We start from the raw sequence: 13,894 nt of genomic DNA, 5'->3' as shown, positions 1-13,894 counted from the left end.
GTCGGATACGACTGAGCGACTCCACTTTCACTTTTCACTTTCATGCATTGGAGAAGGAAATGGCAACCCACTCCAGTGTTCTTGCCTGGAGAATCCCAGGGAGGGGGAGCCTGGTGGGCTGCTGTCTCTGGGGTCGCACAGAGTCAGACATGACTGAAGTGACTTAGCAGTAGCATATGAGGTGGGTGAACCTAGAGCCTATTATATAGAGTGAAGTAAGAAAGAAAAACACCCATACAGTATATTAATGAATATGTATGGAATTTAGAAAGATGGTAATGATGACCTTATATGCAAGACAGCTAAAGAGACACAGATATAAAGAACAGACTTTTGGACTCTGCAGGAGAAGGTGAGGGTGGGATGATTTGAGGGAATAACATTGAAACATGTATATTACCATATGTGAAATAGATCACCAGTCCAAGTTCAATGCATGAAACAGGGCACTCAAAGCCAGTGCACTGGGACAACTCTGAGGGATGGGATGGGGAGGGAGGTGGGAGCGGGGTTTAGGATGGGGGACACATGTACACCCATGGCTGATTCATGTCAATGTATGGCAAGAACCACTACAATATTGTAAAGTAATTAGCTTTCAATTAAAATAAATTAATTAAAAAATAAATAAAGATACCATAAAAAAATGAAGAACTACAATGTCAAACTGTGTAAAAATGCAGAAAAATTGAGACCCATTGTGAGGGTCCAAGTGGCCTTCAAATATGAACTTAAAGCCCAAATTCCAGCTGCCAATGTGAAGTTGTCTCCCCACAACTTCCATTTCCAGTGTCATCACTCCCCCACAGCTAAGATATTCAAAGGAAGAGAGCAGAGGAACCCAGTCACACTGGTAAGACCAAGAGTGGATTCAAATCTGCTTTCTGAACAGTGTTTTTGAGAGATATGACCTCTCTTTTGCTGCAGACTGCCTCCCTCCCTGTACAGTCACCAGAACCCTGGGAGTAAAATGAGCTGCATTCTACCAAGTTGAAGTGTCTTCACTTGAATTCTGGAGGCCACAGGTATGCAAGTAGAGTGAGGTTTTTCCTGTTTCCTCAGATCCTTCTGCATTCATGTTTTGTTTTTAACATTCTTAGAGCATACCAAGGAAGGGGTGACAGAACCTAGAATTTAAAGAAAAAGCAGGAGTTATAGAACTGCTGGCTAAAAACTGAGATGTCCAAAGCTGATGATGAAAGATGGGAAGTACCACATATTCCCAAAGAGTGCCAGCAATTAGGATCAGTCTCCTGCCTGCAGGACTTACCACCAGGTGACAGTGTATAACCAGCAGTTCACTATCTATCAATCTTGCCCAGGTATCCCAACTCAAAATAAGAAAAGCATGGAAGAGATGGACTAAATGTTAGGAGTGGCTTATTTTTGTTTCCTTCTTAGGGTGTGATGATTTCTCCCCTCCAAAGGCGAGGAATGGGGTTCTTTAGAGCTCCTCATAACTGTTGGGGGTATCCTCCAAGCTGGATAGGTTAGCAGTTGTTATTTAAAGAATGCTTAATGTGCGGTAGAACCTGTAGACACAACTTGAATGTCTTCAGAGTAGTATGGAGGAAGAGTTCTTGAAGGATGTACTGTGAAACAAGGAATTCCCTTGTATTATAGGGTGGGTAGAGTTTTTGCCTAACCTGAGACACTTTTGAAAGTGAAAGGGGACACTATAATTATTCCTGGACAACAGTTGTAAAATATGTCAACCAGTATGTCTGATTATCTAAATTTACTTTAGTATACTTCATCACAGAGAGTGTGATATATGCATGCTAATTACTTTTAATCTACAAACCCTATGGGTAATTAGTTAGTATTTGAAGACCTCTAATTGGCAAGAGTGAATGTCAATATTCTAGGAATCAGCAAACTGAAATGGACTGGAATGGGTGAATTTAACTCAGATGACCATTATATCTACTACTGCGGGCAGGAATCCCTCAGAAGAAATGCAGTGGCCATCATGATCAACAAAAGAGTCTGAAATGCAGTACTTGGATGCAATCTCAAAAATGACAGAATGATCTCTGTTTGTTTCCAAGGCAAACCATTCAATATCACAGTAATCCAAGTCTATGCCCCAACCAGTAATGCTGAAGAAGCTGAAGTTGAGTGGTTCTATGAAGACCTACAAGACCTTTTAGAACACCCAAAAAAGGTGTCCTTTCCATTATAGGGGACTGGAATGCAAAAGTAGGAAGTCAAGAAACACCTGGAGTAACAGGCAAATTTGGTCTTGGAATAAGGAATGAAGCAGGGCAAAGACTTATAGAGTTTTGCCAAGAAAATGCACTGGTCATAACAAACACCCTCTTCCAACAACACAAGAGAAGACTCTACACATGGACATCACCAGATGGTCAACACCGAAAATTACATTGATTATATTCTTTGCAGCCAAAGATGGAGAAGCTCTATACAGTCAGCAAAAACAAGACCAGGAGCTGACTGTGGCTCAGACCATGAACTCCTTATTGCCAAATTCAGACTGAAATTGAAGAAAGTAGGGAAAACCACTAGACCATTCAGGTATGACCTAAGTCAAATCCATTATGATTATACGGTGGAAGTGAGAAATAGATTTAAGGGCCTAGATCTGATAGATAGAGTGCCTGATGAACTAGGGAATGAGATTCATAACATTGTACAGGAGACAGGGATCAAGACCATTCCCATAGAAAAGAAATGCAAAAAAGCAAAATGGCTGTCTGGGGAGGCCTTAAAAATAGCTGTGAAAAGAAGAGAAGTGAAAAGCAAAGGAGAAAAGGAAGGATATAAACATCTGAATGCAGAGTTCCAAAGAATAGCAAGAAGAGATAAGAAAGCCTTCTTCAGCGATCAATGCAAAGAAATAGAGGAAAACAACAGAATGGGAAAGACTAGGAATCTCTTCAAGAAAATCAGAGATACCAAAGGAACATTTCATGCAAAGATGAGCTCGATAAAGGACAGAAATGGTATGGACCTAACAGAAGCAGAAGATATTAAGAAGAGATGGCAAGAATACACAGAAGAACTGTACAAAAAAGATCTTCACGACCCAGATAATCACGATGGTGTGATCACTCACCTAGAGCCAGACATCCTGGAACGTGAAGTCAAGTGGGCCTTAGAAAGCATCACTACGAACAAAGCTAGTGGAGGTGATGGAATTCCCGTTGAACTATTCCAAATCCTGAAAGATGATGCAGTGAAAGTGCTGCACTCAATATGCCAGCAAATTTGGAAAACTCAGCAGTGGCCACAGGACTGGAAAAGGTCAGTTTTCATTCCAATCCCAAAGAAAGGCAATGCCAAAGAATGCTCAAACTACCACACAATTGCACTCATCTCACACGCTAGTAAAGTAATGCTCAAAATTCTCCAAGCCAGGCTTCAGCAATATGTAAACCGTGAACTTCCTGATGTTCAAGCTGGTTTTAGAAAAGGCAGAGGAACCAGAGATCAAATTGCCAACATCCGCTGGATCATGGAAAAAGCAAGAGAGTTCCAGAAAAACATCTATTTCTGCTTTATTGACTATGCCAAAGCCTTTGACTGTGTGGATCACAATAAACTGTGGAAAATTCTGAAAGAAATGGGAATACCAGACCACCTGACCTGCCTCTTGAGAAATTTGTATGCAGGTCAGGAAGCAACAGTTAGAACTGGACATGGAACAAGAGACTGGTTCCAAATAGGAAAAGGAGTTCGTCAAGGCTGTATATTGTCACCCTGTTTATTTAACTTATATGCAGAATACATCATGAGAAACGCTGGACTGGAAGAAACACAAGCTGGAATCAAGATTGCCGGGAGAAATATCAATAACTTCAGATATGCAGATGACACCACCCTTATGGCAGAAAGTGAAGAGGAACTCAAAAGCCTCTTGATGAAAGTGAAAGTGGAGAGTAAAAAAGTTGGCTTAAAGCTCAACATTCAGAAAACGAAGATCATGGCATCCGGTCCCGTCACTTCATGGGAAATAGATGGGGAAACAGTGGAAACAGTGTCAGACTTTATTTTTTGGGATCCAAAATCACTGCAGATGGTTACTGCAGCCATGAAATTAAAAGACGCTTACTCCTTGGAAGGAAAGTTATGACCAACCTAGATAGCATATTGAAAAGCAGAGACATTACTTTGCCAACAAAGGTTCGTCTAGTCAAGGCTATGGTTTTTCCTGTGGTCATGTATGGATGTGAGAGTTGGACTGTGAAGAAGGCTGAGTGCTGAAGAATTGATGCTTTTGAAGTGTGGTGTTGGAGAAGACTCTTGAGAGTCCCTTGGACTGTAAGGAGATCCAACCAGTCCATTCTGAAGAAGATCAGCCCTGGGATTTCTTTGGAAGGAATGATGCTAAAGCTGAAACTCCAGTACTTTGGCCACCTCATGTGAAGAGTTGACTCATTGGAAAAGACTGATGCTGGGAGGGATTGGGGGCAGGAGGAGAAGGGGGCAATAGAGGATGAAATGGCTGGATGGCATCACTGACTCGATGGACGTGAGTCTGAGTGAACTCCGGGAGTTGGTGATGGACAGGGAGGCCTGGCGTGCTGCGATTCATGGGGTCGCAAAGAGCTGGACACGACTGAGTAACTGATCTGATCTGATCTGAATTGGACATGCACACTCCCAAAGTAGTTGGTTAACGTTTGAATGACTGACTAATCAGGAACCCACTCTCAGAATGCACATTGGCTTCACTTATCTTTGTTACTTAGCATAATGAATATTAGAAAATCTTCATTATTGGAATCAGTGGTGCTCAAGATGTGTGGATAGACTAGTAATATTGTGCAGCCAGTTTTCTCCCTTCTATGAACAAGGTATAACTACTCATGGAATTCAAAAGCGTTCACTATTTGGAATGGCTCCCTAGGTTTAGGATTCCAAGGAAATTGAGAGACTGTTTTCAATTTCATAATGGAACATTTTGTTACTTGACCCTGACCAGAAGGCTAACTGAATATCCTTGCATCTGCATGGTTGGACAGAAAGCTAGAATTTGATTAGACCTACAGTACAAGTTGTAAGACTGTTTTACTGCCTTCCATAACATTTGCCTGTATGGGTAGCAAATTTACTGTAGTATACCACGTGGTACCAAGGTTGAGGGGAAGGACCCATTCAGTCTTTACTCACCTCTAACCATAGGACACTATAGATATCCTCTATGAAGATCCAAACTGGCTTAGGCCACTGTGTGATACTTGTCATTTTCAGCTTCCTCCCCACTATGGAAAGGAAAGGATGCTTGACATAAGTACTTTGAGATCTGGGGTATGATTGAACTTGTGACAGATGCTCACTGGGGCCTGGAGATTTCTAACACAAGGGGGCCAATTGATTAACATATGCTTCCTGAAGTAACTGTGTTACAATGCAGCTAGGAAGTGGACGTGGGGTGGGGGAAGCAATTGCTAAGAGGTCCAATTATTCCAAGATCCTTGGATAGTGTGGAATAGGATTCCAAATGAAGGAACCCAGAGATTACAGGAGGCACAGGAGCTCTGGGCTGTGGACTAGACAAGGGGTTGGGCACTGCATCATTGGAAAGTCCATGGGAGACATCATTGTCATTTCAAAAAGGGGCTTGCTTGATTGGGGGAGGGGCAGAGTGAAGTTTTACATCATTCCAAGGAAACCATGCACAATGATTATGCAGTGACCACTGCATTGGCAGAGGCTTTCAGCCTTAGCTGGCAGAACCAGAACAAGGCGGTGGGGAACCCCTTTCTAATACTGAAAGTAGTCTCCCTGTGGGCTTCCCAGGTAGTGATAGTGGTAAAGAACCCGCCTGCCAATGCAGGAGACATACGAGATGCGGGTTTAATCCCTGAGTCAGGAAGATCTCCTGGAGGAAGGTATGGCAACCCACTCAAGTATTCTTGCCTGGAGAATCCCATGGACAGAGAAACTTGGAGGGCTAAGGTCCATAGGCAAAGAGTCGGACATGACTGAAGCAACTTGGTACCCATGCAGTCTCCCTAACAACTCTGTTTCCCATCCCTCTTCCCTGTCCCCATAACATAGGTCCTAGAAGAGAAAGAGAGAATATAGTTCTCAGAGCCTCTTTCTTCCTCCTCACTTCAAACTCTCAGAAATAGGGAAATGGATATTTTACTAAAGATTTTTAGGCTAACCAGTGGTTTAATGATGTACCAAGAGAAGGAATTGATGAAATTCTAACAGTTTATCTCTGTTCTTTCTCCAAATTCTTCCCTCATTTGTCCTAGAAAAACTCCCCTAATTTTCCTTTTACGTATGGTTTAAATTAGTAGCTTCAGTGAGACTGCTACCATCAATTAGGGGAAATCAGTGGAAGTGTTCTTAGACTGTTTCCATAGAGGGAGGGTACAACTGGTTTTGATGAGCTGGAGCCGGAGAAGATAAATGTCCTACAATAAGTAGCAAAGTCCCACACAACAAAGAATTGTACCATGTCTTCCATGATTCTTGAATGTCCTGCTGGACAGACATGTACGTGAGAAGCTCTAATTATCTGAGACAATGGCAACCCACTCCAGTACTCTCACCTGGAAAATCCCATGGACGGAGGAGCCTGGTAGGCTGCAGTCCATGGGTCACTAAGAGTCAGACATGACTGAGCGACTTCACTTTCACTTTTCCTTTCATGCATTGGAGAAGGAAATGGCAACTCACTCCAGTGCTCTTGCCTGGAGAATCTCAGGGATGGGGGAACCTGGTGGGCTGCCATCTACGGGGTCGCACAGAGTTGGACACGACTGAAGCGACTTAGCAGCAGCAGCAGCAGAACTTACCTTAATGTGTGTGAGTATGTGTGTACGTATGCTGTATGGCATGATTTTAATATACACGAGGTCTTTCAGGAATGCAACTACTATGCAAACCAGAAGAGCTTGGTGGCTTAGTTTTAAAATTTTCTGAGAGTGTTTGTCATTTCCAATAATCATATCACTAACAGCCATACTGCTTATGGCATTTGAGAGGCCAATGAAACCTACCAATATCAGTCTGCATTGATAACTATTGCAATCTGGTGATTCCAACATTGGCAAAAGCATCTAACAACCTCCTTAAGTGTTATAGCATAGTCAAGGCTAAGCAGTTACACTAAATACTATTCAGATATTATTGTCTTTTCCTAATTAGGCTTGCCAGGTTTAACAAATAAAAATATAGGAAGCCAAGTTACATTTAAATTTCAGATAAGCTACAAATAAATTTTTAGTGTTAAGTATGTGCTAGATATTGTCTCTGGCAATCCTATTTATAGTACATTTAGGAAATTTTATTGAATTGCTTGAAATGTGTGTGACTAGGAAATATTATTCTAATAATTTAATTTTTGAAGGTTAAAGGGATGCTATCTAATATTTAACATAAGAAGGAATCAGTGGAGCTAGATAGAACTTAAAACTACCGGCTTAGTGCAAAACAGATATAGCAAAGGAGGAACTGCATGTCCACAACATGCTTCTGGGGCAGAGTCTCTGTCCCCAACTTGACCCACTAAAATAGTTAAATAAATGTTCTCTCTCTCAAAAAAAAAAAAAAAAGAAAGAAATTCTTACAGAGAATTGTGCTGCCCCTCAGCCAGGAAAGAGGATGGCAACCAGAGGCCACTGACCAACTGCTCTGGGTTTGCTCTGCTTTGTTTCCATCTTGTAAAGTGTTTCTCATTAGTTATCTATGTTATACATAGTATCAACTGTGTATATGTATAGCACAGGGAACTCTACTTAATGCTCTGTGGCTGAATGGGAAGGAAGTGGAAAAATGGGGGATATATATATATATACACACACACACACACACACACACACACATAGGGTTGATTCATTTTGCTGTACAGTAGAAGCTAACACAACATTGTAAAGCAACTATACTGCAATAAAAATTAAATAAAAAAATAATTGTGCTGCTAAGGAATAGGTTTTCTTCATTTTGATTTATATTTTTAAATCTAGATTTAATCAAAGTACCTGTTCTCACTATAGGGAGGAGGTGCTCTACAGCATTGATAACCTAAAACACCTGAAACATTGTACCAATATTTTCTCTCCTCAAACCTCCTGCTCATTTTATAATGCTTCCCAGACACTAAGATAAATTTTCTGTGTCTTTTGAAATAGATATATAGCTTTAATTTCTGCAACTTTAATATTTAATTAAAATATTGCTACCAAAATGGGTAGAATAATATTTTAAGATGGTATACTCTATTGAAAAACAAAGACTGAATTATGGTTTTTTGATTAGATTCAGGGAAAATCAGAAGACCATAAGTATCAGAATGCCTCTAGCCAAGCTGTATAAGGTTCAGGATAAATCACCAGGAAATGTACAAAGGGCAGAGATATTTTATGGTTGAGAAAACTGCAGAAGAATAAATAGGTAAAAATGAAATAATCATCATTAAGAGGAGGAAAGGCTTATCTGGTTTATCCTGATAAAATTACAGTTACTGGAGCCAGGATGATCTTCCAGCTTTGCCATCAGAACATATTATTCCCTGCTTAAAACTCCTTAGGGACTTTGCATTGAACTCAAAATAAAGTTCAGAATTCTCTACAAGCTCCTGCCTGACCCGTTTCCTGATTCTTTCTCCAGCTTAACCTCACGTATCTGCTCCAGCTTCACTGGACTCTGTTCACTTAGGTGTTTTTCCTTAGGCTCCTGCCATAAGGTCTTAGAACAGGCTGTTCCCTCTGTCTGAAACCTCTGTACCCTTCATCCTTCGTCTGCATCAACTGTCATTCAGGTCTCAGTCCATATATATTTCCCTAGACTTGCTTTAGGGCCCTCACTATATGCTTCATAAGGAGGGGTGTTTGGGGGAAAATGGATGCATGTATATGAATGGCTGAGTCCCTTTGCTGTTCACCTGAAACTATCACAACATTGTCAATTGGCTATACTCCAATATAAAATGAAGTTTTAAAAAGTCCATTTAATCCATTCAATATCATTTGATTAATGCCTATCATTAGTTATAGGGTTCAGCTTAAATCTGTGTATGATGTTTCTCATTTTCAGCTTCCTCCCCACTATGGGAAAGAAGAGAATGCTTGATGTAAGTCTCCTGACACTGGCTTGGACCCTAAACCCTTGAATATCTATATTCCCTACAAGACTACAGGGGGCTTCCTTTATGGCTCAGCAGGTAAAGAATCCTCCTGCAATGCGGGAGACATAGGAGATATCGGTTCGATCTCTGGGTCAGGAAGATACTCTGGAAGAGGAAATGGCAATCTGCTCCAGTATTCCTGCCTGAAAAATGCCATGAAGAGAAGAGCCTGGCTGGCTATAGTCCAAAGGATCGAAAAGAGTTGAATACAACTGAGTGACTAAGCATGCAGAAGACTACAAGCTCTGTTAAGTCTTGGGTCCTATCTATCTTTATAACCATCATCTACTGACTGATAAAATAGGCACTTAATATGTGACTTTTGATTATAGTAATGTTGTTAAATGTCATCTTTGAGATTAAATAAAAATATATATTCCTCATATAGTTTAGAAATATAGGAATCATATTTCTCTAGTTTTCTTGGCATTACACTGGCAAACTCAGGTGTATATTAAAAAAGACTGATTCATTTACTTAATATGAGTTCAGAACCTATCATGTGTGCACAGTGCTAGACAGTGGGGATACACAGGTGGAAAAAGTTGGCAGGCATGAATCCAGCTGTAAAGGAAATTTGAGCAGAAAGCAAAGAGGGATTAACACATTTTGTTATTTAACTGGAATGCTGATGAGCTTCATGTGGTAAAGATTAGGCGCTAAGGGAGACTATGACAGATGACCTGCTATAGACCTAGTGTTTTTGTCTCCCTGTAATTCATAGTTGATGGTGTTGGAAGTGGGTCTTTGGGAGGTGATTAGGTCATGAAGGCAGGGGCCTCTTGAATGTGATTAGTGCTGCCACAAAAAAGAGACCTTACGGAGCTCCTGAGCCTCTTCCACCGTGTGAGGTTACAGTGAAGTGGGCTCTCACCTGGCACTGAATCTGCTGGCAACTTGATCTCAGACTTCCCAGCTTCCATAACTATGAGAAGTATGTTTCTGTGGTTTATAAGCTACCTAGTCTATGGTGTTTTGCTACAGCAGCCCAAATGGAATAAAACAGGAGTCCTTGCCAAGCTGAGAGTGTCTGAAGAAGTGACATTTAACCTGAGGTTTGAAAGAGTAGGCTTGCTTGGTGGCTCAGATGATAAACTACTTGCAATGTGGAAGACCCAGGTTTGATCCCTGGATCAGGAAGATGCCCTGCAGAAGGTAATGGAATTCCAAGGACAGAGGAGCTTGGCAGGCTACAGTCCATGGGGTCACAAAGAATCGGACACTACTGAGCACCTAATACTTTCACTTTCACTTTGAAAGGGTGGTGTGGCAGTGTTGGGTGAAGTGCCTTAGAGGAAGAGGAAATTTGTATGAGGAGGCTTTCAGAGGAGAAAAAGGATGGCCTTGCTGGAGGTAGAATATGAGTATCAGCTGATTAACAAGCTCCCCAGGGATTCTGATGTGGACCCAGGCATGCGAATCATTGGGCTGGAGCTTTTCTATTCAAAATGTGGTCCTGGTCCCTGCCATGTCAGAAGTTTATTGGGCCTTTCTTAAGTCTCAATCAAAATCTGTGTATCAAAATCTCCAGGTGATTCATATAGAGGTTACAGTTTGAGAAGCACTGTGTTAGAAGAACTTAAAAAGAGAAAAAGCCAACATATACTAAGGGTGGTGTGTGTGCACGCTTTGTTGCTCAGTCGTGTTTGACTCTTTTGCAACCCCATGGATTGTACCAGGCTCCTCTGTCCATGAGATTCTCCAGCCAAGAATATTGGAGCAGGTTGCCATTTCCTATCCCAGGGGATCTTCCTGGCCCAGGGATTGAACCCGCATCCCTTGCATGGGCAGGGAAGTTCTTTACCACTAAACCACCTGGGAAGCCCACTAAGGGCAGTGCTCAGAGAATAAGGGCAAGAGTGACTGGAGCTAGCAGAGGCCTAGCTAGCTAGCCTCCAACTGAGGCTATTGGAGCAAGCAGAGCTCAGATCATGTAGAGCTAAGAGCAGTGTCTTCCAAGAGGAGGCGATATAGCTCAGTGAGTGTAAGAGGCAACTTAATAGAGTTTAAAAACAAAATGTGAGCATCTATCTATCTGTTTAATTATATCTATCTATCCATCCACAACTATCTATAATCTAGTATCTATTTAAAGTCTATTTTTTATCTTCATATATTTTGACCTCAAAAGATAAGAAAATAGTAATACCATTTTGTTTTGGCTGCACTGTGCGGCATGCGGGATCTTAAGATCCCAGACCAGAGTTTGAACCCATACCCCCCACAGTGGAAGTGCAGAGTCTTAACACGGGACCGCCACAGAAGTCCCTACCATGTTTCTGATGACTGTTCCATAAAGCCAGGACACTACAGTTTCAGTAAGGTGGAATAAGAGAAGCTAAACGTTCTACGTGAAAACCTCACGTGACAAAGAATTTTAGAACCATGTTCTCCATGGTGAATACATGTTATTAAACATTTGTCCAAACCCATAGCAGGTATATCAAGAGTTAACTAATGTAAGCTATGGACTTTGGGGAACTGGGAGATGTCATTGTAGATTCATCAGTTGTAACAAATGCAGCCCCTCTGGTGGGAAAGCCTGCCAATGGGGGAGGCTATGCATGTGTCAGGGCAGAAGGTATATGGGAAATCTATGTACCTTCCTCTCAGGTTTTTTTTTTTTTGCTTGTTTTTTCACGTTTTTATTGGAGTATAGTTGATTTACAATGTTGTGTTAGTGTCAGGTGAACAGCAAAGTGAATCAGTTATACATAGGCATATATCCACTCTTTTTTTAGATTATTTTCCCATATAGGCCATTACAGAGTATTGCATTCCCTGTGCTAAACAGTAGTTTCTTATTAGTTATCTATTTTATATACAGTAGTGTGTATATGTCAGTCCCTATCTCCCAATTTATCCCTTCCCACCTTCCTCTCAATTTTGCTGTGAACCTAAAACTGCTCCCGAAATGAAGTTTATTAAAATATAACAACATACAGTATTTAATATGTGAATCACACCATCCTTCCTCAGTCCATCTAAGCACCAAGTTTTCACATGTTGTGTATTGTATGTGAGTTATTTGGATGTGAGTGCCCCCAAGGCAGAGATAACAGAGGCAATCTCATTTGTTTGTTGGCTTTTAGAAAACTTCACTTTGATGTATGCTATGTGTACTCAGATAAATGAATTTAAAGATATATCTCCTGGTTTTATTTAGACTAACTACCTCAAAACTGGATATCCACAAGGTGTGAATAAAAGGTTAGGAAACCTTTTCTCCTTCTGCACAAGAACTTGCCCTTTTGTTAGCTTTTCAGCTCCTCGCTTAGAGTCCTGTTAAAGCTAGTGAATCAAATAGGTTGCTAGGCGACATTACTTAGTGGTAAAAATGACTAAGTAAATGGCTACAACTGGACCAGGGGAACTGTAAGTTCCTAATGGGAACATCATAGCTTTTGGGTGAGAGTGGTGATCCTAGAGCTGATTATGTCCCTATAAGAACCCCAGAAGTTATGCCTATGGAGTTGCTTCAAGAGACACTGGTTACCAGGGTAGATCCTGAAACAAGCCAATATGGATTTGATAACCTTGAACCTGAGCTGTCATAAAGGAAGGTCAGAGTTCACTCCCTGGACAATGGCAAGAAGTGTTGAAGGACTCTGGCAGAAGAGGAATGCTTAGCTCTGACTTCTGGCAGGCTGTATTCCTAGCCTATATTATTCTGAACAAATCTGAAGCCAAGTGTGACCTATAGTAGTTCAAGAATATGAATATTCAGTAGAGCCTTAAGACCCCCTAGTAGGCATTGCAATAGCCTCAAAGGATTCCTGCAAAAAACTTGCTGTTTGGAAATAATACTAATAATACAAACACAGCAAACTAGAAGAAAATGTCAGCATCAATACTTCTTTGACTTCGAGTACAAACTTCACCAGTCACATTGCAAGATTTAAACCAGTGACACCCTAGCCAGATCTAGTAGGTCTAGTAAGAAGTGAAAAAATTGGAATTATCAAGAAAACTCTTTGAAATAGGAATATAAATCCAGTATTACTAATGATGTATGTTTTTCAGGTACATGGTTATATATCAAGTGTCTACTGTGCATTCAGTTATTCTGAGATGTAAGAGTATGTATTATGCCATGAATTATGCTAGTGGGATGAAACTATTGTGGTTAGCAAACGTTTAAGAACTAAGGTTCTGGAATTCTATTAAAAATATTTTTTAACTGATGGTAAAAGAGTTTCAATGCCATTAGTAAATAAAAGCAAAGTTTAAAATATTTTTCTTTCATATCCTTTTTAAAACTTCCATTTTTGTGTATATTTAAAATAAATAATACATCATTCTGTAAAACTTGCTTATATATACTACAGATATATGCTGAATTTTTTTCCACTGTGGACCTGGAGAAAAGTATTTGGAGATCACTGCTGGGAAGTAATGATTCTTGATTCTGACTAGCACTGGAATCAACTTTTCAAACCTTTCAGAATGCTTGAGCTCCTTATCACACATACAGTGTTAGAATTTCTGAGAACGAAGCCCAAGGATTAATACTTCGGAAAGCTCAACAGGTAATTCTGAGGTAGAACTGTTACCTACCTGCCAGAGTCCATCCCCAACCAGGGTCCTTCCTTCAGCACGGTGTTGTGTGGGTCCATAGATGGAGTTTTTGGTTGAGAAACAAAGAAAAGCTTTGAATGGAGAGGCCGCAGCTGCAGCTCTAGTGTCCAAGCTCTCGCGCACAAAACGCAATCAGGGCTGCCTTATAGGGATCTGGTGGGAGCACAATCAGGGGTGCCTTATAGGGATCTGGTGGGAGCACAATCAGGG

At 40.9% G+C, this 13,894-nt stretch overlaps 1 long non-coding RNA gene across 1 annotated transcript; it reads right to left on the bottom strand.

The window, feature by feature from the left end:
- Positions 1 to 666: 666 nt before the first annotated feature.
- Positions 667 to 13,851, bottom strand: LOC129646428 (uncharacterized). The gene is made up of 3 exons (XR_008711916.1): positions 13,664 to 13,851; positions 5,137 to 5,228; positions 667 to 1,127 (listed from the first exon to the last, which is right to left on the bottom strand). It is a non-coding gene; the product is annotated as an uncharacterized LOC129646428 (long non-coding RNA).
- Positions 13,852 to 13,894: the final 43 nt, after the last annotated feature.

The sequence above is a fragment of the Bubalus kerabau genome, chromosome 3 (genome assembly GCF_029407905.1).
Source record: "Bubalus kerabau isolate K-KA32 ecotype Philippines breed swamp buffalo chromosome 3, PCC_UOA_SB_1v2, whole genome shotgun sequence".
NCBI classification, from domain to species: Eukaryota; Metazoa; Chordata; class Mammalia; order Artiodactyla; family Bovidae; genus Bubalus; species Bubalus kerabau.
This window is presented reverse-complemented; position numbering and strand designations above follow the sequence as displayed.